This window comes from Lithobates pipiens, unplaced genomic scaffold (assembly GCF_037356315.1).
Source record: "Lithobates pipiens isolate NorthernLeopardFrog02 unplaced genomic scaffold, aLitPip1_a1.2 Scaffold_16, whole genome shotgun sequence".
Lineage (NCBI taxonomy): Eukaryota > Metazoa > Chordata > Amphibia > Anura > Ranidae > Lithobates > Lithobates pipiens.
The window spans coordinates 62,990,197-63,016,490 of NW_027507748.1; positions in this window are offsets into that span (position 1 = coordinate 62,990,197).

The following is a 26,294-nucleotide window of genomic DNA, read 5'->3' on the forward strand; positions in this document are numbered from 1 at the left end:
TTTGTCACATCTTTGTGACATTATGTTATGCCGTGCCTTTGCACTCCTATCCTGATACATTTTTAATGAGTTAGCACCTGCCTTAATTCACCAATAAATAATCCTACTGTATTTCATTGTTTTATGAACACTCCCTCCCCCCTCCCTTCTTTCTTGTTATATATCAATCCGCCCTATTATTTGAGGAACATATGCCATAGACTGGAAACAAGCTGAACCTTTAAAAAGACCGTGAATATTTAACACGCTTTGTTCTTTTAATAATTGAAAATGGCGAAAAGCCGTGATAAGGAACTGATGGAGGCACGCCCTTACGTCTAGACGAAGCTACATGATTTACCCTTGCGAAACATGTTGAGGTCATCAGCATCACGTGACTCCTCTTCGTATGTCTAGGAAGTGAGCCCAGGACGAGCGAGGGAGCCTCTTGGCCTGGTGGCCATAATACAGTGTGAAGCGCTTGGAACCTCGTAAGAACCATAAGTGCGATTCAGCGCCAACACCAAGGGAGACCACGGACCGTATGGACACTAGCAATGAGTCCGGTATTCAGAGTTGACTAATTTGTGTTGAACATCATCACATACGGGTATGGTATGACTGGCCCCCTATACCCTACAATTTCACAGATATGGTGTTCGACACGGGGCATCAAGTTAGGTCTTTTTAACCCGATTAACCACATCAATAACAAGTATGCATAGGATCAGAACAGTGTTTATATTTCATTCCTGGTTGGGCCCAATTAGGACACAGCATCAATCTGATCCATAGGAAGTAGTTAATCTTCCCCACAATAATACTGGCTGTCCTTGGGATATTTTTGCAGCACAGGTCTCCTTGTGAACATAGAAGATACCTCATGTTTATATCCTTGTACTAATCCGGACTCTTTATCTATGTCCATATCAGTAACATTATTGTCAACTGTTGCCTCAAAAACCAACTATTCCCATGGATTACACTTTTTACAATAATTAAGGAAGCAATTATTCATATTCACTGCTCGAATTACAGCCATTTGTACTCCTGGCCAGGAACCAGATTTCATCTCTCCCTCCCCCACTTTCTATTAATATCTTGGGGACTCGAGTCTTCCAAGGACCCCTGTGTGGATACCCATGCCATTAATTCATTTTTATTATTAAATACTTATACGAGATATTGGTCATGGCATGGACATCAACACATAGATCTTTGGCATCCGGACGTTTGTTTATTTATGTGTAGTGTACCATTATTGTTGTCGTTGTCTTGTGCTGTGTGTTGCCATATCTGGAGACTATATGACACAGTAGTCTAGATATATGTCATGTTATTAGTGTATTAAACATTACCACCCACTGTGGAGATTTGTGATATATTATTCATCAATAAATGCTTTACATAATTTTCTATTTTTCCATACATTGTATGCTGTGTCACTCATTTGGTCCTCTGGTCTCTTACTATCTTGGTAAGGACAATTTTGTTTTTTGTTACATGATATATGTATATCATGTAAACCTGTCTACAGAGCTTCTATTAGCTTTTAGGACCTGTAGAGACAAATTAGATGATTGCATATCATTTGAGCTACAGTAGTCTAACTTTTCTTTGTCGGGTTATACACAGTATATGATTAAATGCAGCCATATCCAACTGCAGAATATTCTTAACAGAGCTCCAGTCACACAGTACAGTCCACCAAATGAGAGCCCAAAGAGAAATTGAGATGGTTCATTTTATTTGAGCTACCTGGAATCTAATAAGTCTCATCACATATACTATATTAATTAAAGTGGTTCTTAAGGTGCATTTTCTACATTAAGGTAAAAGACCGTCAAACTTAAAGAGGAAGTAAACCCTGATGAGTTTACTTCCTCTTTCATTACCTGCAAAGGTAAAGCATAATGGACTACTATGCATCGCATAGTAGTCCATTATGTGTCACTTACCTGACACAGGAGCCAGCGAAGTCACCGCTATCCCCTGTAGTCCGGCGCATCCATCTTCTCGGTGGGGTCTCGCAGCTCCGCCGCTGTCATTCGGCGAAGCCGTCACTCCCGCGCATGCGCATGGGAGCCGACACGCGCGGCATCTACGTCATTGACAATGCCGCGCTCAGTGCGCCTGCGTGCCTGTCTTCGGGCAAATATCACCTAAACCGTATAGGTTTAGGAGATATTTCTTGGACCTACAGGTAAGCCTTAATCTAGGCTTACCTGTAGGTCAAAGTGGTTTGTAAGGGTTTACGACCACTTTAATACGGATGATTCTTAAGCTCCATATATTGTACGTTCTGCACAACTCCCCAGTTATGGTTCCTCTTAAAACCTTAAGGGCCGGTTCACACAGCGGGCGATGCGAGGCGACACGACTCGCCTCGCCTCGCTCCCGCAAGTCGCCCCCGTTCTGTACAATGGAACCGTTCTGAGAGGAGCGACTCGAGTCGCTCCGACTCAGAAAAAAGGTTCCTGTACTACTTTTGGGCGACCTCGGGCGACTTGCATTGACTTCTATACAGAAGTCATCTGCAAGTCGCCTCTGAGTTTGCCGCAGGTCGCGGCGAGGCAAGTCGGAGACGCCTCGCCTCGCCTGCTGTGTGAACCGGCCCTTAGGATTCCGCACCTTAATTTGGAAAACACGCTCTCCTAAAGTAAAACTTCAACATCTGAAGCTCCCTAAAGATGATGGAGGTCTAGCCTTGCCAAATCCCCTGTTGTACTATCTGGCTGCTCAATTGCAGCATCAGTACAATGAGTGTGGATGCAGAACAGGAGAGTTCCAATAGCAGCTCCACTGAAGCTGTGATGCTGCACACAGTAGGGAGTGAGACAGTTACGGTAGTGCCTGAGGCTCAGGCCTTCAGTAGGCCACATAAGATATATCCAACATATAATCTTATTAAAAAAATATGGAATAAAACTAGATATTTGCAGAGGGTGACAGGGTACACTGAGTTTTTTCTGAAGGAGCTTGGAGTTCCTCTTTAAGCACTTCTTGGACCAGCTGCACGTGTTGGAAAACCCACTGTAAGGGTGGCATGGTTTTTTTAATCCAGTGCAGGTAATTTTGAAGGGAAAGAAAATTGTTAATAGGAATTTATTGAGTTCCCCCATATAGGTTTTATAAGTTGCCATGTCATCTATTGCCCAGCTGCCCTATATGTACCTCAACCAGAAAAGAAGCACCTTGATGTGACGGTCACCCTAATAACCCAACGTTCATCTATTTCACTGGCCAGGTGGAGTGATTTCTTGGTCAATGATTTACAGGAGTGAAATACAACTTTCTAAAATGCTCTAAGCACAGGTTTCAAGAGGCTGCTACACAAATAAAAGAATCTTGAGTGAGTATTGCGTGTTTCTTAAGCACAGCTAGAGGAGTCATCTTTCCAACTGGAGCTTGGCTGAACACAGAAAACCACTCTCAGATGGCTCACAAGAGGACTCATTTCGATCTTGAACATTCTTGAAACAAAACAAACTATCTGGGCAGGTGAACGTTCATAGCAGGGCCAAGACATAAAGTGCATTATATTAAACACCATAATGGTGGGGGGGTCAGAAGGGGAAGGATGGGCCTCACCCAAACTTGTTAGATGGACAGCATTTATCCCAGCTGTAGACATATCCCCCCCCCCCCCCGACCTAAACACACTCCATACTTAAACTCACAATCCAAAGAGCAATCCAATTCACATTCATAAAATGGAAGAAGTGATGTGCAGGTCAGCTATTGAATGAAGTCATGCAAAAGCATTAATCTATTTGGCAATACAAATCATAGTTTTTTTAAAGCATATCTGGTTTATGGTCTGTCTTTATTATTGGGATCAATAGTGATATATTTTTGATTTGTTTAGAAATCATATTTTTATGTTTAAGGCTAAATTCTGCACAACATATGAAATACTGTACATACGATATAAAAGTGCTGTTTTACCTGTCAAAGAAATTGTTTCTATGCCCATCCAGTCATGAGATTTACACCACTCTGCCACACAGTACAAACCTGTCTGGAAGGGCAGGAGATCTGATTTCTCTCTGCTGCAGGTAAGTAACTTTTACAGGTCTTGTCCCTTTCTCAGGCTGTGATGAGACAGTGAAAGGAGAAGCAGCACACAGATAAGCTCACCTCTGTGCCACCGTGCTCTCTTCTGCTATTAGCACGCAGCTTGAATTGCAGCACATATGACTGGCTCCTTGTGCTGCTTCTCCTCCCTACCTGTCTCTGCTAAACAGGGAGCTGCAAAAGGCTGATAGCTAGTCATGTCCGGGTACTTACACTGCTTGCCTGTAGGGATGAGCCGAACACCACCTGGCCGGTTGTGGGGGTCTGCGGGCGGGAGGCTTATCAGAATATGGAAGCCCCCTTTAACAAGGAGACCCCCAGATCCCGGCCCTCCGTTTGAAATGGTAAGAGGGTACAAAAGTACCCCTACCATTTCACAAAGAAAGTGTAAAAAATTGTTAAAAAACACACAGACACCGTTGGAAAAAGTCCTTTATTAAAAATAAAAAAAGATTCCAGTGGTGGTAATCCACTCTTGGTATCCAGCGATGGGTGATCTCTTCTCCGGGTTCCAGCGATGGGTGATCTCTCCCGATGGTCCAGCGATGGGTGATCTCTCCCGATAGTCCAGCTCAGCGCATCCTGTCTCCACCGGAGACACTGTGGGAATCCTGGCAGCCTGACAGGTCTTAGCTGAGGAGGACGGGGCCACCAGTCACCTGACCCTGCCCCACTCTGACGCAAGGGCAAACCCGGGCTTCCACAGTCATGTATGGGTGACCCCGCCCCCTCTGATGTAACACAGGTTTCCATTACATCAGAGTTCCACGCCATTTTTAAAAAAAAATTTATGAGGGGTTCCCCCTAATATCCATGCCAGACCTGAAGGGCCTGGTAATTGAATTTTGGGGGAACCCCACGCTTTTTTTTATTTTTTCATCAATGACTTTCAATGATTGTTCTCTCTATTATGGGGAGCCAACAATTCATTATAGCCGCGAGTGCTTTTAAATTACTTTTTTTCCTGCAGAAATTATACTTTGTGCAGGGACAGTTCTAAGCATGGGAAACATGCACCCCTTTACAGGCATACTATACACACCCCCTAGGTATGAAATTTAAAGGAATATTACACTTTTATTGTTTCACTTTAAGCATTATTAAAATCACTGCTCCCGAAAAAACAGCCGTTTTTAAAACTTTTTTTGCATTGATGCCCTCATCCTGGGTCCTGCCCTCATGTCCCCTGGGGCAGGTCCCCAAACACTTTTTATGACAATAACTTGCATATAAGCCTTTAAAATTAGCACTTTAGATTTCTCCCATAGACTTTTACAGGGTGTTCCACGGCTTTTGAAATTTGCCGCGAACACCCCAAATTGTTCTTTTTTAGAACAAGGATTATAGAGGGATATCAATAAACACTTAGTGGTAGCAGTGGATACCCCGACATGGATAATAATAAAAGGTGCCAACGTCCGGAATATTTGGATACAAAAAAAAATTATTGAAGATTGAAGCACACTCCGTAAAGATAGTCACATATGAGCACTGTGGGGACACATAACCATATAATACAAAAAGAATTTATAATAATGAAGTTACCCTTAGATTGAAGAATCACGGCCAATTATCCAATTATTGAATATTAGGGGGCTCAAGAAAAATACAAAAATTGTACGGTAACTTGTAGGCAAGGCTGAAAATAAAAAATAAAAATATATAAATTATATAGGGAGTATCTATAGATGTGAAAAAACAAACAAACACATACATATGAATATGTATGTACATATATGTTAAAATGCTCAATGCGGTAGAGGGGCTCACCGAAGATACTCGTTTTGCATTCCGGAAGACAAGGTAAATTATAGTAAGGCGCAGTTAGAGGGGTGGTATAAACCAAACCCTGTAAAGACAGCGCTCCATAGAGAGTCAATGGAAGGGAAACAAGCAGGCGAGCCAAAGTCTCCAAGCCTTGTTAGATGGAAATCTAGGGATAAGACCAATATAATATCCATTAGGGAGCAACGTGTAAATGTAAAGAGCCCAAACTAAATCAAATATTTGGCTGGTAAAGGTTACCTTGAAATGTCATATACCGCTAGATTCGGTCATCCAGACGTCCCTAGGGAGGGGGGGGGGGGGACTGCACATAGATCCCCATCATATGGAGATGCCGATGAGGCATCTCCTTAAATGCCTGTGTCCCGCCCGGTGACGTCTGAAAGGCAAACAGCCATAATGACATTAGACCGAAAAACCTCCAGCGTACGTCGCATGCGTCCCCTCCACTGCACCTGCGCCAGAGTGACAGATGTACGCAGGGGGTAAAGCAGGACGTGCGACGCCACCGGTGGAGGTCTCAGCGGCCAGTGGGTGGAACTAAAAATGCGCTGAGATCCCAATGCGTCGACATGGCAACAAGCCTGCGACGCTGGGCGACTGCACAGTGCCCGACCATCCGGGCGTATAGCTCAATCAACCCCTAAAACGGCAAACTCAGAGACTGAATGTATGCAGAGCCCACAAATAAGAGGGCAGCAACACATGAAATGGTACAACATGAGACATGATTACATAATTTTTAAAAGAATTGGTAAACAGGTATAGTATTGTGTGAAGTGGACAGAACAAAACAAAAAAAAAATTTTAATTACATTTTTTTATAGATATAAATAAGATGAAAGATCAAAAAGAAGGGCATTGCAGTTTAAAGGAACGGTTTGTAGGACTGCGACTCATTGATGCCTGGGGCATGTGTTGCATTCAGTCTCTCAATCCATAGAGTCTCTTTTCTAAGAATACGTTTGTCCCAGTCACCTCCACGCATATTGGGGGGGACTATATCAAGTGCAATAAATGAAATAACTGAAGTGTCGAATTTATGATACAGGTCCAAATGTCTGCTAATAGACGTAACCATCTTGCCCTCCGAGGAGAAGTAAACGTGATCTTTAATCTGAGCGTGGAATTGCCTAATAGTTTTTCCTACATAAAAAGCAGAACCTGACCATATGATGAACACATCGTCGATGTACCTCAGCCAGGAGAAAGTGCTATCTGCTGGCTGAGGTACATCGACTATGTGTTCATCATATGGTCAGGTACTACTATGGAGCTTGAATCATTTGTTGCTTAACAACAATCGATTCAACTTTAAATTCACGGTTTCCAGTCATATATCTAGGATTCACAAACACATTAATTGACCACATTCTCCATTACTACTGCTGAAATTCAATAGTGACAGAGAGCCCTTCTGAAATAAATATATCCTTGTGTCACTCCTCAAATCATAAGAGAACGGTGCCGTAGCTCAATTAACATATATATAAGTAGAAGAGAAAGAACCTTTCTCCTACTGTTGTATCCCGCTAACAAATAGCGCAGCAACACCAGGAAAAAAGGGGTGGGACACAGGCATTTAACGAGATGCCTCATCGGCATCTCCCTATGATGGGGGATCTATGTGCAGTCGTCCCCCCTCCCTAGGGACGTCTGGATAACCGAATCTAGTAGTATATGACATTTCAAGGTAATCTTTACCGGCCAAATATTTGATTTAGTTTGGGCTCTTTACATTTACACGTTGCTCCCTAATGGATATTATATTGGTCTTATCCCTAGATTTCCATCTAACAAGGCTTGGAGACTTTGGCTCACCTGCTTGTTTCCCTTCCATTGACTCTCTATGGAGCGCTGTCTTTACAGGGTTTGGTTTATACCACCCCTCTAACTGCGCCTTACTATAATTTACCTTGTCTTCCGGAATGCAAAACGAGTATCTTCGGTGAGCCCCTCTACCCCATTGAGCATTTTAACATATATGTACATACATATTCATATGTATGTGTCTTTTTTTTTTTTTCACATCTATAGATACTCCCTATATCGTTTATATATTTTTATTTTTTATTTTCAGCCTTGCCTACAAGTTACAATTTTTGTATTTTTCTTGAGCCCCCTAATATTCAATAATTGGCCGCGATTCTTCAATCTAAGGGTAACGTTATTATTATATATTCTTTTTGTATTATATGGTTATGTGTCCCCACAGTGCTCATATGTGACTATCTTTACGGCGTGTGCTTCAATCTCTCCCCCCCCCCCCCCCCCCGGTAACACCTAGACTGATAGTATTGGCTATACATATTACTCTTACCCATCTTGTATGATTTTTGTATTTATGTGCTGTTTTTCTCTTTTTTTGTTTTAAGAATTTAACAAATTAAGCCCCTGAAGAAACGTTAATCTGACGCGAAACATGTCGGGCATGGGACCATTATCAGCATTTTATCGATCTGGATGTAAACCATGTTCTAACTTGTGACACAACTATGGCTATTAAGTCAAGGATTTGTATTATGTGACACTATTTGTTCATCTGTTATGCTGAATATGGTCTCATTGATGTATTTTTCTTTCTATGTTTTTAATGAAATTTTGTATTGTTTGTATTAATAAAACGTATTAATGAAATATCTGCTCTCCTCCTGGTGCCTATAAAGTCCACAAAGTCCGCATAATAATTTATTTTTTGTACCCCAAATTGTTCGCTGTTAGGCGAACGGACGAAAAGGCAATGTTCGAGTCAAACATGAGCTCGACTCGAACTCGAAGCTCATCCCTACTTGCCTGTGACACAGGTGCTTATCCTAATTTGAAAGGCATGTGGTTGACCGGCCCCGCATACTGTCTGTGTTCGTTGCTGCTCACTGGCACACCTCTCAAATTAGGACGAGTGGTTGTATCCATGAAACCACTTACATGGGGCTGCCTATACACTGCACTTAGCGGCTCAAGCCACATAAACAAACAGCCCATTCAAGCCTAATAAACAAACAGCCCTCAATGCCCATTCGGGCCATAGGTGGTACCGAATAGACAAGCTAACTCCTGTAATTTGAATACCCCAGCATCTCTTAGCAGAAGTTCCTAAAGATTTGGGTGTCCCTTCTAGCTTTGGGTGTTTCAGCTCCTCCATTTACATTCTCTATAATAAAAATGTAGAGTCACCCCTGAAGGAGCCAGAGGATTTTTTGTTTCCTAGTACTGATCACCCAGCTTGGGGGATTATTTTGTTTGGGTAAAGCAATGCCCAGCAGGGTAAAACATTAGTGGTATTAAACAAGCAACATTAATTCAAACAGCGTGTTCACAATAACACGGTAGAATGGTATATCTATCACTTCCTTAAAAACATTTTTATGTTAGTTTTGCATGTGCGTGCTGTAATATTTTTGTTCTGTTGTATGGCACCATCTTTATGCATTTTTTTAGGGTGTGCCCCCCAAATATCTTGTTTGTTCATCTGTCTAAAAGGTGACATCCAGGCATAAATGGACCATTCGACCAAAATAAAGATCCAAAGCACACTAGCAAATCCACCAATCTATGGCTCAAAAAGAAAAAATGGAGGGTTATGGACTTGCCCAGTCAAAGCCCTGATGTGAACCCCATTAAAGGGTTGTAGGATGTGATTGAAAAAAGCATAGTTCATGCAAGAAAACCCATAAATGTCTTACAGCCAGGGCTTTTTTTCTCAGAGAATAGGTGCAGGAACTCCCCCCCTTCTGAGATATCCTTTGTCTCTGCTCCCTACCCACATTTGAGCATTGTCCCTTGGCTTCACCAACTACCCACCTCCCAGTACCAACCCTTTTAAAGAATACAGAACCAAGTATCATCTTGTGCTACTAAGTGATATGCATGGAATTTGTTAATGATAACAAGAAAAGCAGTAAAATAGAGTGCAGTAAGCAACAATAGACCCCCACCCCAACAACAGTAGACTCCCGAGCAATGATAGACCTCACCACAGCAACAATATATCGCCCATACAACAATAGACTTTCCCCCAGCAACAATAGACCTCTGCAACAAAAAAACACCCCAGCAACAATAGACCCCCAGCAGCAAGCATCAATAGACCCTACAAGAGCCAGCAACTATAGACCTCTCCCTCAACAGTAGATCCCTCCCAGCAACAATTGACCCCCCAGCAACATAATACCCCCCATTGGCAACAATAAACCTACCCAGCAACAATAGACCTCCATACAAAAACAGATTCCCCAGCAGCCAGCATCAATAGACCCTCTAGCACACCCCAGCACTCCTTGCTATTACTTACATTAATTGCTGGAGGTGCCAGAACTGCGTTCCCCCTGAAAAAAAGCCCTGCTTACAGCTAAAGGAAATTTGCATGGAGAGGGCAAAAATCCTATGGATTTTTTGTCAGAGACTAGTGGGCAGTTAAAAACTCTCTAACAGAAGTAATTTTTGCTAAAGTGGGTAATACCAGCTTCTGAGGCCAGGGGCATTCTTACTTTTTCTGTTCTTACTTTTTCTGCAGTACACCATTACATCTATTTATTTTAATACATTATTGAAAAGGCACATTTTCTCTGTGCTTTTAAGCCTATCTTTATCTGTAGGTACAATTTGAACAAAGTTCTCACGTTTACCTATTTAAATATATTGAAAAAGTCAACAATTTCCATGGGGTGTACTTACTTTTTTAGTTGAATATCTATATATATATATATATATATATATATATATATATATATATATATAAACAAGAAAGAAAATAACGATTACAAATATACAAAACAATTACCCACTTTGCGAAAATGGGTAATACCAGCTTCGCAAAGGGCATCCTTACTTTTCTGCAGTACACCATTACATCTATTTATTTTAATAAATGCTTTATCATTTTTAATAAAGTATTGAAAAGACACATTTTCTTTATGTTTTTATCTAAATCTAACATCTTTATCTGTAGGCACAATTTGAACAAAGTTCTTATGTTTACCTATTTATATATCTTAAAAATGTCAAAAATTTCCATAGCGTGTACTTACTTTTTTAGTTGGCTTTATATATATATATATATATATATATATATATATATATATATATATATATATATATATATATATAAAACAAAATATAAAATAACAATTTGCAAATGTACAAAACAAATACCCTTTGGCATAAACCAAACTGCACATGCAAATGCCAACTTTCTGAAAGTTTGTTTTTAACTTGGACTAGGCGTGCCACCTTGCAGCCCCAATACAGTACTTACTAGTTGCTCAAGCACTTCATTATGGGATAATGGGACTCATGCAAGCGTGCCCCATACCCAGAAGTTGAGTTTGTATATGAGAATCCAGCAGCACAACAGTACTCAATGGGTTTTATTTAAAGCATAGCCTATCACATCAAAGCTGCTGTAGCTGTTTGATGATTTTCCTATTTGGCTTTTATTGGCTCATAGCTCTGAAGTCTCTTGTGACCTAATTATACTGTGATGAAATTTGTCTCTTTCTTTTTTGATAAAACATGCCTTTGCCAACAAATTCCTACCCTTTCAAAGTGGAAAGACCAGGAAAAACCCAGCAGCAGATGGTCTAGGCGAACAAGCTTAAACTCAGGATTAATCTGCAATCATAAAAGCTGTCATTACAAGTTGTCATCATTGGCGACTTTTGTTATTTTATTATTAACTCTTGGCGGCCATTAATCCATTTTAGGCATGAACTGTCAAGCCTCGTAACAGGTCGCAGCCTCTTCTTCTTATACCAGCTGTTCTGATTCCACAATGCCAGCTGTAATGTCTCTTGTTTGTAGAGCTGCCACCCAGTTAACGCTCTCCATAAAGCATTCCGTCTGACCGAAAGGCTAAATGAGGCCAAGCACTCTGTGTAAGATAATACCCTCAACTAAAACCACACTATATAGTACATAACAACACCAAATCCTACACTATGATTGCTTTATAGTCAAAGCAAAAATTACCAGTACAGTCAGTCCCGGGTTGCAAACAAGATAGGCTCTCTAGGTTTGTTCTTAAGTTGAATTTGTTTGTAAGTTTTTTAACAGGTAATTTTTTTTAAATGAAGCTCCAGCCAAAAAAAAAAATTTTTTTTTTTTTTTTGGATAGCATAGGGAAGGGTTAACACCCCTGTAATGTTTGTTTTGCTGTCTGTGCCCCTGTTTAGAAGATTTCACCTCACTTTCTGTCTTTCTGGATTTTGAAAATTTTGGGTTGTTGTGTAAACAAGAATTGGTTATAAAGCTTCAGTGGAGACAATTTTTTCCCATGATAACTCTTACAGGAGTGACTTTCCCTTCCTAGGGGTAGATTTCATCTCACTTCCTGTTGTCTTCCTCTGTTTGTAAGTAGAAGTCGTTTGTAAGTCGGATGTTTTTAACCCAGTGATCGCCTGTATATGGACAGTGTATATGTGTATATGCCTGTTTGAATATACGAAAATAAGGATAATACTCTTCTCTGGGCAAATTTTTATTTTTTATTTTGGCATCCATTTATTCTCAGAAGGCAGTTAGGCACCTCCAAGTGGCTCAGTGGGCTGACATTTCACCTTAGAGCCGGTTCACACTGCAGGCGAGGCGAGGCGACTCCGACTTGCCTCGCCGCGACCTGCCGCGACCTCAGCGGCAACTTGCAGATGACTTCTGTATAGAAGTCAATGCAAGTCGCCCCGAGGTCGCCCAAAAGTAGTACAGGAACCTTTTTTCTGAGTCGGAGCGACTCGAGTCGCTCCTCTCAGAACGGTTCCATTGTACAGAACGGGGGCGACTTGCGAGAGCGAGGCGAGGCGAGTCGTGTCGTGTCGCCTCGCATCGCCCGCTGTGTGAACCGGCTCTTAGGGTTTGACATGTGACTTTTACTGGGTGGTAAAGAATTAGCCGCGAGTCACTTTTGAAGAGGTTAACAGGGTTTATTAGATCTGAAAGAGAAATTAGGGTGCAGGACCGTTTTGGTAACTAGAACCTGCAGGGCCCCGGGGCAAGAAACCATGAAGGGCCCCCCTGGACGGGGTCCTTCCGTCCGAGTCCTGGGCCCAGTCACAAGTGCAACCTTTGTAACCCTGGTAGTTCTGCCACTGATGCCAGTAGTTTTTATGTTTGTTATTTTATTTTATTTTTTTACCATTTTTTTTTTACAATATTTTTTTATTATTTCAGGAGCCCTGTTGGAGGGCTTTAGTGAAATATCAGGGGTCTAAACGGACATCAGGTGTTCCACCTTTGAGACAGAAAAAGGAGATTGAGGACACAGCCCTCAATCTCCTTCTCTGCATCATCAGCTGTGCAAAATGAATGGACAGGAATAGCTCTGTACAGAGCTTCCCATTAATTCACAAATTCCTCAGTTATGCATGAACAGAGTCAGCGCTCAGTACGGGTCACTGACTATTCATTAAGACAAAAAAGGTGGTGGTAAATAACACATTTTCCAGGCCCTTTCAGGATGACAGGGTGAGAGGGGGTTGGGAAAGAGCACAGGGGGGCAGCAGAAAGAAGCTGGATAGGAGGAGCGGCAGGACACCTGCATACAGAGGAACCAATCTCTCAATTTTCCTGCAGCTGAATGCCTGCAGGAGGGACAGGAGGAGAAGCGGGCATTCAGCGGAAAATTGAGAAATCGGTTCCTCTGTATGTAGCCACCCCGCCACTTCTCCTATCCAGGTGTATAAGGTGGCAGCACGGGCCCCATGGGGCATGGGGCCTGATCACAATTGCTGCAGGTATGCCCCTGGTGCAGGATACCAAAAAGAACAAGACACAGACTCCAAAACCTACTTACAGTTGATACAGAAAAAGTACATTTAAGTCAGACCAGCATTCTGTATTCTACAAACTTCAAAGCTGTAGAAGCACACATAAAATCCCTGGATGAGCCACTAGAGTCCCTACGAGGTTTCATCTTGTACCAAGCTTCTTCAGACCCTCTTCCTACAGCCAAATTTCAACCCTTGTGCTACTATCCAGGTACTAGCTTCACCCTTCTTGGGTAAATCCTCAGGCCGGGGAGACATAAATATTCAAAAACACAGGTCATCGGATCTTCTTACACTATTAAGGTATAAAGATAGAGGGTACCGCGCTTAGGAAAAAATATATAAAGGTTGCAGCCTCCCCTAAAAAGCTCCCATAGGAGAGCTCTTGAAAGTAAAGATATGACAAAAATGGGGTAGTTGGCGCTACCTGTGTGCAGAAAGGTGATCTATCCGGTCACTCTTTATATGGCTCAGGGGACTCTACGAGTAGTTGTATCATTATGGTATAATTATACATACATATAACTTAATTACACCAGTGAGGGTTTAAAAAAAATATAAAAAACATATAAAGAAAATATATTAAATAATATTTAAACAATGCAATAATGACAAGGTTGGGGTCATTATTGCATTGTTTAAATATTATTTAATATATTTTCTTTATATATTTTTTTTATATATTTTTTTTTAGTCCTCACTGGTGTAATTAAGTCCATCACTGTGGACTCATTCTCTTGTGGTATCAGGCAGAGGTTTGTCCCCATTTAGGTGCACCTCCACATTCACATACCCCTCATGTAGGGTGTTGATATATAATCTTACCACATTGATCCAACTACTCGTAGAGTCCCCTGAGCCATATAAAGAGTGACCTGATAGATTGCCTTTCTGCACACAGGCAAAGCCAACTATCCCATTTCTGTCATATCTCTTCTTACACTATTGGCACCTACACTTCCAAACAGCAGACAGAGGCAGTCAATAACCCAGAGATTTAATTTTAATCTTATAGTAGTGGCTTAGGTGTAGGGACTTAGTTTTGGTAAAGTAAGCACAGTGGTGATACACGGTTTGCGAGGGAGAAGTGTGTGTGTATTATTGATTTACAATAACCTACAATAAACAGAATTATCAATTCAGAATTATACTGACAACAGCCCAGCAGCACTAAATTTAGAATAGGACATCTCTTCTTGTTTAGGGGAAGGGTTCCTACATTGTATAAAGAATGAAATATATGGTGAAGCTGTGATCTGGCATTCAACATTGTCCGCTTCTTTCTTGAGCAGTCCTCTCCTGAAGCCTCCCCTTAATATTCAGCAGGGTGACCAGTCCCTAAAATGCTCCGCTGTAGTTTTGAACAGATTACATTGAAGTAGCCATAAAGGCGCAGTCCAGTTTGTGGTCATGCTTATTCAACTTAGGCGTCTTCGCCTAAGTTGGGCTATTTAATTCTTATTCTTAAAATATAATCAGACTTCTTTTATAATCACCAGCACTTACCAAAGGCCCATGTAAACTCTTCACAAAGGAAAGTGCGCTTTAGGTAGAATCTTGCCCTTCTGGGGTGGTCTAGTCTTTTAGATGATTCCTTCAAGTTTTGTGGTTCAGGGACACAGCTTCTGTGTTTTTGACATTTACTGTGGAAAAAAAAGGAGAACTTTTATCCCTGCAAAGACGGACCTCCTTTCTATGCCAGACGTAACCTCAATGAGCTGTGCTATGTTTAGCCTTCACTAGAACAGAAACAAGGTTAGACCTAAATACGGTTTTCCATAGTTCCAAATATATCAGCACTGGTTTCATAACTGATGTTTTTCATCAAGATGAAAATAATGTGTCACCTGTGGAGGCATTTCTCTCACTATGAAATTTATGAATCAGCAACAGAAAATAAGGTTTATTTAAAGCAAACCTGTGGGCTGGAGGACCATGTCAAATTATCCATGCAGGTACCTCCCGATGCTTGCGCGATTGATATATATATATATTTTTTGCAGATTGTACCCCTTAAAGCTGAAGTTTAGCTATGGAAATTTTCACATAGTTACATTGGTCCAGCATAGACCAATGTAAGTATATACTGTATACGGTACTGGCAAAGGCCAGTTATAGATGGGGGCAGTGCCCATTTCTTTGTACTGTTGAAACACTAGTGAGGGGATGCACTGGACACCTTTGCTGCTATTGTGCTATGCTGGGTTTCCAGTGTGCCCCATGCCTTTAAGGAGGGGTGAGCTCCCTCCATGCTCACCTGCCCTTTGCCTATCCATTATTACGCATGTGCTTCTACTATGGAGGCTCTCAAAAATGTATAGTGTTAGGACTGCAGATGATACTGGGGTGCTGTGAAGTGGCTCTGCAACTTACGCATGTACTATATTTGCAAATGTGTGCAAACTAAACCCTTGTTGTAACGCAAACTGTTAAACGGAATACTGGGTCTTGTGCCAGGTGGATGCCCTGCTGCATCGTGAACAAAGGAAGTCGCTTTCTTGGCAAAGGTGACCTTCAGGGGAACACTTGGAAAATGAGTACATTTCTGGCAGATTGATTGGTATGTTTGTATACTTGTTGGTTCTTTAAAGGTATAAAAGAGGAGTAAATATGCATCTTTTACAGAGATGGTCTCTTTGGGAGGGCATTTATTAAAACTGGAGAGTGCAAAATCAAGTGCAACTGTGCATAGAAACCAATCAGCTTCCAGGTTTCATTGGTAAAGCTTTATTGAACAAGCTGAAATAAAGAAGTGAATTGGTTATAGCTTCAGCAGATTCTGAGTGCTCCAGTTTTTTATTAAATCTCCCCTTTATGTTTTATTTGCATTTTGCCTTGACACGCTTTAAATCCAGAATTATCTCTAATGCATATGTAGCACTAACCCCCGAAGGAGCTGCTGATTAGATTTGGCCCAAGAAACCCCATTAACTTGACTCAATCCCCTTGGCACAGCTGTGGTGCAATGTAATACAGTACAATATAAAACAATGCAAAGTACTTGTATTATACCCTCAGGATACACTGGCTTCTCCTGGTGGGAAGAAACAGCACGCCATACAACTGGATAATTAACCAGAAATATCTTTACTGCAAAATATTTACATAGGTGATTACAGGAATTGTGCTGTCATCCCAATGTAGGACGACAGCACAAGATATTTCAATATAACACAATACAAAATGTATATATATATATATATATATATGTACAACCTGGGAGCTCCCCCTGCTTTAAATGCTATAAGTGAAGCCTCACTTAAAGTACTTTTATCCGGGGTCTTATTTTCTTCGCTAGCTAAAGTTACTCCTTTGTATTTGTAATCCAAAGTTCATGGAGGATTAAGCTGAAATGCTCCTGGTGTTACTCCAGTAACTTGTTTGGGGTGTGATTGGCAATGGATTGCAAAGCACCACATTGCACATATACAGCGCACTGCAGCATACCTGCACAACAGTGAACAACTTTATTGCAGTATATTATCTTAGGAAATATAGCACAGGACCTATTTTTTTTCCTGTGTTGTTGTGCTTTCACAGGCTATTCAAAATGAATTGGCTGCCAACACAATAAGGCAACGCATTGTAAATGGGCCCTAAAGTGTAATAAGTTGAAAATTAAAGTCATTGTAAAGTTTTGTTTTTTAAAATCCCAAAAAGAAACACGTTATACTTACCTACCCTGTGCAGTTGGATTTGCATAGAGCATGCTGGATCCTCCTTTTCTCTGGTTCCTCTTCATTACTCTTGGCCCCTCCCTCCTGTTGAGTGCCCCCACAGCAAGCTTGCTATGTGAGTTGAGCTGCAGCTTCATGAGTCCATTCAGACATTGAGCTGCCATGTGCCCCCTTTCTATCTTCCTGATTGGTTAACTGACTTTGATTGACAGCTGTGGGATCCAATGGCACCACTGCGTTGTCTTAGCCAATCTGAAGGGAGACTCCTGGATGGCAAAGGTACTCATGGACATCGCTGGATGGAGATGGGGCTCAGGTAAGTATTTGGGGGGGGGGGGGGGGCTGAGGGGGACTGCTGCACACAAAATACTTTTTATCTTAATGCATAGAATGTATTAAGAAAAAAACCTTCTGCCTTTACAACTCCTTTAAATTACGTTGTAAGTAGAAAATGAAGTTCATTCTATACCACCTTTTACATATGGGTCTTACATTGTTTGTTGTTTAATTGATTTATAGTCCTGAAAAAGGAGATATATTAAAACCCAAAACATGATCATAATAATCAAATAAAGCATCTTTGACTAAGAACCATTTGACCCACCATTTCTGTATGAAGCTTTTCCCATCTGGATTAGAGTAGAAGGCTCACCGTTTGCTCTACCATATTTTGCAGCAGATTGATATCATTTCCTCAGCCTAGGACCTAGGTAAAGCCACTAGACCAAAGTTCATAGACTGCTTTTTAGCAATCAAAAGTGGAGCTTTTCTAACAAATTATACTATTGCTGTATATTGTGACATATCATGAATGTGTTCATGCAACCTTGTAAAGTTACTGAAAGGTCCACTGCAACTAACATTTTAATGTTTTTGGATTGTGTGAGAAAACCAATGCTTACATCAAGATAAAGGATAGGCTCCACGCAGATGGCACCACATATGAGATCCAGTCCCAGCTATGAAAGGTAAGCATGCCAATTACATAGCCACCATGTTGTGTAGCCTTTCTTATCCTGTTCTTTTCATCCGGAAAGTATTCACAGCGCTTCACAAGTCTTTTTGAGTATGATGCTACAAGCTTGGCACACCTATTTTTGGGCAGTCTCTCCCATTCTTTTTTGAAGTACCTCTCAAGCTCCATCAGGTTGGATGGGGAGCATCGGCGCACAGCCATTTTCAGATCTCTCCAGAGATGTTCAATTGGGTTCAAGTCTGGGCTCTGGCTGGGCCACTCAAGGACATTCAGAGTCGTCCCGTAGCCACTCCTTTGTTATCTTGGCTGTGTACTTAGAGTCGTTGTCCTGTTGGAAAATTAACCTTCGCTCCAGTTTGAGGTCCAGAGCAGGTTTTCATCAAGGTTGTCTCTGTACATTGCTGCATTAATCTTTCCCTCGATCCTGACTAGTCTCCCAGTTCCTGTTGCTGAAAAACATCCCCACAGCATGATGTTGCCTCCACCATGCTTCACTGTAGGTATGATATTGGCCAGGCGATGAGCTTTGCCTGGTATCCTCCAGACATGACACTTGCCATTCAGGCCAAAGAGTTCAAGCTTTGTTTCATCAGAGCAAATAATTTAGTTTCCCATGGTCTGAGAGTCCTTCAGGTGCCTTTTGGTAAACTCCAGATGGGCTGTCATGTGCCTTTTACTGAGAAGTGGCTTCAGTCTGACCATTCTACCATACAGGCCTGATTGGTGGCATGCTGCAGAGATGGTTGGTCTTCTGGAAGGTTCTCCTCCCGCCACAGAGAAACTCTGGAGCTCTGTCAGAGTGACCATCGGGTTCTTGGTCACCTTCCTGACTAAGGCCCTTCTCCTCCGATCTCAGGTCAGGTTCACACTGGTACGACAAACGCTCCATCATTGGGAGCTCATGTCGGATGACATGTGAAAATAAATGTTTCCCTATGGGATCCGTCTTAACTGGTCTGATACAAGTCGGTCTGACTTTGAAAATGCTCCCTGTACTACTTTGGTCCGACTTTGATCCTACTTCAGCCCATTGACTATCATTGAAGTAGGATCAAAGTCGGATCCTTGTCGCAACCATCCGACTTTGGCATCCAACATTGAATTATTTCCTGCCCCCTGCTGTAGCCTCTCCCATTCTATGTTAGTTTTGATTGGTCAAAGGACAAGTTGTACTATCTGAAAAGTCGGATCAAAGTAGTATCCTGTTCATGAAAGTTGGATAGATGTATGACCGATGTAGGACCAATGTAGGACTGATGTCGCAGAGCAAAGTAGGATGAAAGTCGTACTACTGTCGTGTAGTATAGTGTGAACCCGGCCTCAAGATACTTTCATTTCCAACTGCCCAAGTTGCCAGAACTCCCCAGGCTGAAGTCTAAAGGGTAACTGACACTTAGTGGAGTGTCGATCTCCTGGGTCAGCCACCGGAGGATCCACCTAATCCTGAAGGGGACCAAAAGATCAACAGTCCCGGGAGATGTTTCCCAAACAGCAGAATGCTAAAAGCTTGGGAAGTGGGAATGTTAAGTAATCATGTGTTTCTTTTACAGTTGTTATCTATCACTATGCAAAATAGCCATATAGCGAGGGGGTCACTTATCTAAACCCAAAAACAAAAATGTAATATATTAAATATATATTTTTTATATTGCAGCTTACCAACCCTTAAAGTGTATGTAAACCCAATGTCATCCTTTCTAAACTACTGCCATAGGGGATATACATGCCTCCTGCATGTATCTTTACCTGTCAAATGTCTCCCCTCTGTCTGTTATGAGACCTGAAAAACTGCAGATTCTGTGGGTGGGTCTGTTGTCTGGAGCTCAGTGGGTGGAGTCGTGATGTCAGTAGACTCCCTGCCCACCTCTACACTCCCCTTGTCAACATGCATTTTCTCCTGTGTATTTCTTACACTGAACTTCTGCTATGATCTCTAACATCCAGTGAAAAGACAAGAAAGTCCCCATATGACTTCAGCATGCCAAATCATGCTGAGGTGTGGAACATCCAATCCTTGCAGAGCAGCAGAAGAAAGGAGTGGGAGGGAATTAAAAAATAATGCATGTCACTCACAGCAAGGGGAAGGATTGGACAAAGTTTTTGTCTGTTTGTCAAGATTTATGTCACTGAACAATAAAAGAGGATTGTTCAGAGCTGGATTAACTCTTTGTGGCAAGCCTGGGATCAAATGATAGGAAATCTTTTTTTTTTGTTTACAAACGATTTTTATTATTTGCAAGGTCAGAGTATAAAACAGTTAAGTGAAGGTACAGGTATAAAAATATATAACAATAAATGTAGTACAGGAATATAACAAGGATTATGGTAAAATGAATAATAGAAAAGAATCTGTAAATTTGCACATTGTTGTATTATTGACTATATATAAGTGGTAGAAGTGGGAAGGGTTATATAGCGATTAATGCTTAAATGTTGTGACGGGGGGTAGAAGATAGTAAAAAGCTGAGCCTAGATTCCCCTTTTCTCACCCTATATTTCACATTCTCTCTTAATTTAACAGAGCAGTATCCCATGACATCCAAAATGATAGGAAATCTTATACTCTACATTATGACAAAAAATCATATGACGGCCAGGTGGCGCGAATCACGTTCTGGGTGGGCATCATATGACGTCCGCCCATTTAAACAGGGAATGCGAATGATCGTGTGCGTGCATCCTTGTCCCTTCGGTGACACCGATTGCCACCGAGGGGGGTGAACAGCCATTGGGCATGGCTGTTTATCATGTGATTGGCCGTAAAGAAAGTCACGGCCGATCACAGATGGTACCGCCCCACTTTGTACGGCTCATGCGCACGATAGCGCGCGCGCTATGCATGCACGTTGGTGGCGGGCGAACACTGCTCATCACCGACGCTGGTAAACAGCCATTGGCCGGTGGGTGTTTATCACGTGATCGGCTGTTATCCTTCCACAGCCAATCACTAAATATAAATACAGAGTGGTAATGAGATGTTACTGGGTTCTCCTTCTCACCAGTGATGTAAGTAACTCTCAGCAACCCCCGGGACTGTGACATAATAAGGGGCGGGGTCGCAATGTGACATCACCCGGTGACCCCGCCCCTTATGCCTATATAAGTCACCGCACAACACGTCCCTGCCATTACGGCCGGAGAGAGCGTCGTGTCAACATCGGAAGGAAGAAGAAGAAGAAGAAGAGGAAGAAAAGAAGAAGAAGAAGGCGGCGACAGCAACAGCAACAAGCACAGCGACAAGACCAGGCCAACGCTAGTAAAAGAGCTGTAAGAAGACAGCGGAGGCCTGGTAGAAGAAGCAAAGAGGGGGACAAGACACCCGAAGTCGGAAGAAGACCCCCAAAGTCGAAAGAAGACCCCCGGACGGCGGCAGCGACGAAGGAGAAAGCCGGGCTCCTCCGCTAGTAAAAGAGCTAGTGGTAAAAGAGCAGAAGATAGCGAAGGAGCCCGGCGAGAAGACCCCCGAAGTCAGATGAAGACCCCCGGAGCTGTCTAATAAAGTACTTTAAAAACCCGTGTTGTGTTTTTTTTATTAACACTTTTTTCCCTAGGTGAATGGGTAGGGGTACATCATACCCCATACTCATTCACATAGAGTAGGGGGCCGGAATCTGGGGCCCCCCTTATTAAAGGGGGCTCCCGGTTTCCGATAAGCACCCCGCCCGCAGACTCCGACAACCAATGGCCAGGGTTGTCAGGAAGAGGCCCTTGTCCTCATCAACATGAGGACAAGGTGCTTTGGGATGGGGGGGCGCAGGGCCCCCCTTTCCCAAAGCACCCCCCATGTTGAGGGCACGCGGCCCAGTACGGTTCAGGAGGGGGGCGCTTGCTCGTCCCCATCCCCTTTCCTGACCGGCCGGGCTGCGTGCTTGGATAAGGGTCTGCTATGGACTTTGGGGGGTTCCCCTTTAAATCCATACCAGGCGACAGGGCTCGCGAGGTGTCAATCTCGCCGATGGAGGCAGCAACATTCACTTCCTTCGCTAGTCCCCTCTATAGAATATAAAAAAAAAGTCACAGTTACTTTGCTGAGTAACTAATTACTTTTCCAATGTAGTAACCGAGCTACTAATGCAATTACTTTTTGGGAGAAGTAATTTGTAACTTAACGAATTACTTTTTTAAAGTAAGATGACCAACACTGCTTCTCACACGCCGATCGTGTGTGAGAAGGAGATTGCGGTAACATCTCGTTACCGCTTACAGTGTATACCAATCAGACTGATTGCGTCCCCCCCCCAATAAAGAGGACCTGTCACCACCCATCAAGGTACCTGTCACAATTCATCTGAGTACCTGTCACAGTCTATATGAGTACCTGTCACAGTCCATCTGAGTACCCGAGTACCTGTCCCAGTCCATCTGAGTACCGGAGTACCTGTCACAGTTCATCTAAGTACCCAACTACCTGTCACAGTTGACCTGGACATTTTATAGATAGGCAATTCCTATCCTCATATTGATTAGTCGTTCCAAATGAATAATAACCACTGCAGTAGGGAACAGACACAAAAGATATGCTCAGCATCTTTCCAAATAACAGTTCTACTTTATTATGATGCAATTGAAGGTTTTTATACTATGATTACATAGGTATCACATTAAAATTCAATTGTATGTTCATGGTAACAAGGGGCATTACATAGGCAGGCTAATTCTAATCAGGACTCGAAAGAATGAAAACATGTACTGAAAACATTATTAGTGCCGTGTGCACAGTGAGGGCAGTGTGCAATACATACAAAATAGAATACAATTATATACAGAACATACAAATTTCCTTAACACAGTCCATCTGAGTACCCAAGTACCTGTCACAGTCCATATGAGTACCTGAGTACCTGTCACAGTCCATATGAGTACCAGAGTACCTGAGTACCTGTCACAGTCCATATGAGTACCCGAGTACCTGTCACAGTCCATATGAGTACCCATCACAGTTCATATGAGTACCGAGTACCTGTCACCGCCCTTCAGAGTACCTGAATACCAGTCACCAACCCATCAGAGTACCCGAGTACCTATCTGTAGCTCATCAGAGTACCCGAGTACCTGTCACCAGGCCATCAGAGTACCCAAGCACCTGTCACCAGGCCATCAGAGTACCCGAGTACCTGTCACCAGCCCATCAGAGTACCCAAGTACCTGTCACCAGCCCATCAGAGTAATCGGGTAACTGTCACCAGCCCATCAGAGTACCCGAGTACCTATTTGCAGCCCATGCCTCATAGAATATATGTTGGGGTGTTTGCGTTCCAAAATGGAGTCATTTTGTGGGTAATTCCATTGTCCTGGTGCAAAAATGTGACAGAAATGAAATGAGATGTGTAATTTATGCTCCTAGAACGCCTGAAGGTACTACTTCAATGTTGGGCCTCTGTATGTGGCCAGGCTGTGTAAAAGTCTCACACATGTGATATCGCCAAACTCAGGAAGAGTAGCAGAATGTATTTTGGGTTGTAATTTTTGCTATATACATGCTATGTGTTATAAATATCTTTATAAATTGACAACTTTGCGTAAAAACAAATACGTTTTCATTTTTATTTCCACATTTTGCAAAAACTTCTGGAAAAAAATGAACTGTTCAAAAGACACTATGCCTTGTAGATTATACGTTGGAGTGTTTGCTTTCCAAAATGGGGTCATTTTGTAGGCAATTCCATTGTCCTGGTGCTCCAGTGTAATAGGTGGTTGAGAAATGTGATGTGTCGTTTATGCTCGTAGAACACCTGAAGGTACTACTTCAATGTTGGTCCTCTTTATGTGGCCAGGCTGTGTAAGTCTCACACATGTGGTATTGCCATACTTGGAAAGAGTAGCAGAATGTATTTTGGGGTGCAATTTGTTGTATGCATATGCTGTGTGTGAGCAATAACCTCATAATATGATAATTTTGTAAAAAAAAAAAAAAAATCTTCATTTTGCAAAGAATTGTGGGAAAAAATTACAACTTAAAAAAACACACCATGCTACTTACTTAATACCTTGGAATGACTACTTTATAAAAAGGGGTTATTTGTTTTTTTTTCGTATTTTCCTGACTCGAGAAATGAGATACACCTGATGTACTGAAGGCTCGATCAGATGTAATCAATTTTCAGTGACTGGGGTCATAGTTTTTAGACTCTATAACTTTCACAAAGACCAAATAATATACACTAATTTTGGTTATTTTTACCAAAGATATGTAGCATTATATATTTTGGCCAAAATGTATGAAGAAAAATTACTAATTAGCAAAATTATATGACGGAAACAAAGAATAGGGCATTTTTTTCACAAAAATAAAAAATAAACCACTAGTGATTAAATACCACCAAAAGAAAGTGCTATTTGTGTGAAAAAAGGATGCAAATTTCATACAGGTACAGTGTTGCATGAGTAATTGTCATTCAAAGTGTGAGAGACCGCTGAAAGCTGAAAATTGTTCTGGGCAGGAAGGGGGTGTAAGTGCACTGTATTGAGGTGGTTAAAGTTCTTTTCTTGTCTTTAGTATGATATGGATTTTGAGTGTGTTAATATGGCCGAACCACAGTAGAGAGGATGAACCCCAGTCATCGAGGTCCTTTCTAATTCAGCAAAGGAACATAAATTTTATTTATTTAAACAATGCCCAACATGGGCGCATATATACCATAAGACATACAGTTGGGATACATGGGGGAAGGAAGGGAAAGTGCATATTGAGTTCGATACAGAGATAGAGGGAGAGGCAGACATATCTTACATACTTCACATCTTAAAGCGGGAGTCCGCCGGGACTCCGCGTTTTTTTTTTTTTTAAAAGCCAGCAGCTACAAATACTGCAGCTGCTGACTTTTAAAATAGTGACACTTACCTGTACAGCGCGCCCGCGATGTCGGCACCCGAAGCCGATCTCTAGATCGTCTTGTCGGGTGCTGCCGCCGCCATCTTGGGTATGGGAATCAGGAAATTGAGCCTTTCAGGTTCATTTCCCGGTTCCCTACTGCGCATGCGCGAATCGCGCTGCGCAATAAGGATGGTCCCCGCTGCCTCTGGGATCTGTGTGTTTCCCAGCAGGCAGCAGGGCACTTGCGGAAAGGGGCGGGCAATTGCGGAAAGGGGCGTAATCTACGCCCCTTTCCGCAGAGAGCTATCCCGGAAGTGGGTGCAGAATACCTGTATTGTACAGGTATCTGCACCCCCCTCCCCCCTGAAAGGTGCCAATTGTGGCGCTGGAGGGGGGGAGGGTTCCGATGAGCGGAGGTCCACTTTAGGGTGGACCTCCGCTTTAAATTTAACATGAGTTCATGTAAGGTCATATTCATCTTCATTCCAGTTACCACTGCCTATGTGAGCAGAAGCTCTGCATGAAGAAACCAGAGGTATACCAGACGCTTAAAGAGGGATTCCACCAAAAAAAATATTAAAAGCCAGCAGCTATAAATACTACAGCTGCTGACTTTTAATAAATGGACACTCACCTGTCCCGGGTTCCAGCGATGCCGGAAGCCGAGGCCGATCGATCGCTCGGCTCTCGGCTGCTGCAGTCACCATTCTAGGTGAGGGAATCAGGAAGTGAAGCGAATCGGCTTCACTTCCCGGTTCCCTACTGCGCATGCGCGAGCCGCGCCGCGCAATAGGAAATCTCCGTGCTGTCACTGGGACCCGTGTGTGTTCCAGCAGACAGCGCGGCAGGGCAGGAAATGGTGTAGACTCCCACGGGAGTCTATGCCCGGAAGTGGGTGAAAATACCTGTCTTTGACAGGTATCTCCACCCCCCTCCCCCCTGAAAGGTGTCAATTGTGACACCGGAGGGGGGGAGGGATCCGATCAGCGGAGGTTCCACTTTAGGGTGGAATCCCGCTTTAAGTCTTTTCCGCCTCCCCCCTCTTCCTCACATCAGAGCCTCATTACCTTGGTAAACAACCAAGTGTCCGAGGTCTGAGGCTAGCAGTAATGGGGACAAGAACACATAAGGGAGGAGGGTTGGGGGGGAGAGAGAGAGAAAGAGAAAAAAAAAAAAAAGGGGGGGGGAGAGGGATCTGGTTGATTCAGGAACACCTCGTCGTATACTTG